Genomic DNA, 845 nt, shown 5'->3' on the forward strand with positions numbered 1-845 from the left:
TGGCACGTTTGCCTTCATGAGCAAATCTCTCTTGCAGGAAGGGGTCACGTCTTACACGGCAATTAGCTGTCTGACAGCTCAAGGAGGCTGACACCATTTAGACTTCCAAGCCCAGCCAAACAGCTCTCCGCAGGTGAAAAATCCTCTATGAAAAATACAGCTCCTGTTGCTCTAAAAGCAGGAGGGTTGTCTGGATTCTCCAGAAGGCTGCCACCACCGCCAAACTCAGGAATCCAGAGCTGATGCTACCGATATTCAAGCTTCCTTGGTGACTGCAAAGCACAGCCCTTTTAGCAGGGCAGTGATGATGCCTCTCAGAACCACAGCTACCAGTCATGGCAGGGAGCAGGTGCTTTTCACAGGCAGTTCAGTGAATGCCAAAGGCATTTCCCATTAAAATACCAGCCTGGTTTCATTACCCTGTAATATGCATCTGGAGGGTTCCTCATCAGTTACAACAGCCAGTAGCTTTTCTAACAGAGGTGTCAGTAAGCTGCGCATCTTCTTCCTCTTCCCCTCCTAAGTCTTCCTTCCATTTGTCTTCTTTCCTTTATTATTTAAGTTTGTAGCTAAAGTGTCATCTTTGGTACAGCTTCCTTTTAGACTCCTCTGGTAGCTCACTTCGGGAACTTCATGCCTCTGTTTCCCCCTTTCAAAAAAGACCAGTACACACGTCTGGGTCTCTGAAGTGTTGAGACTGTTTTGGTCATTTTTAGAAGGGAGAAAGGGAGGAAAAAGCAGTTAACTGATTTATCCAAGATCAACAAGCCAAGAAACTAGTGAAAAGCTTTGTGCTTGTGTCACAAAGTAAATAAGCTGTGGCAAACACACACTAGAACACTTCC

This window comes from Egretta garzetta, unplaced genomic scaffold, assembly GCF_000687185.1.
Source record: "Egretta garzetta isolate BGI_Z169 unplaced genomic scaffold, ASM68718v1 scaffold343, whole genome shotgun sequence".
Classification (NCBI taxonomy): Eukaryota; Metazoa; Chordata; class Aves; order Pelecaniformes; family Ardeidae; genus Egretta; species Egretta garzetta.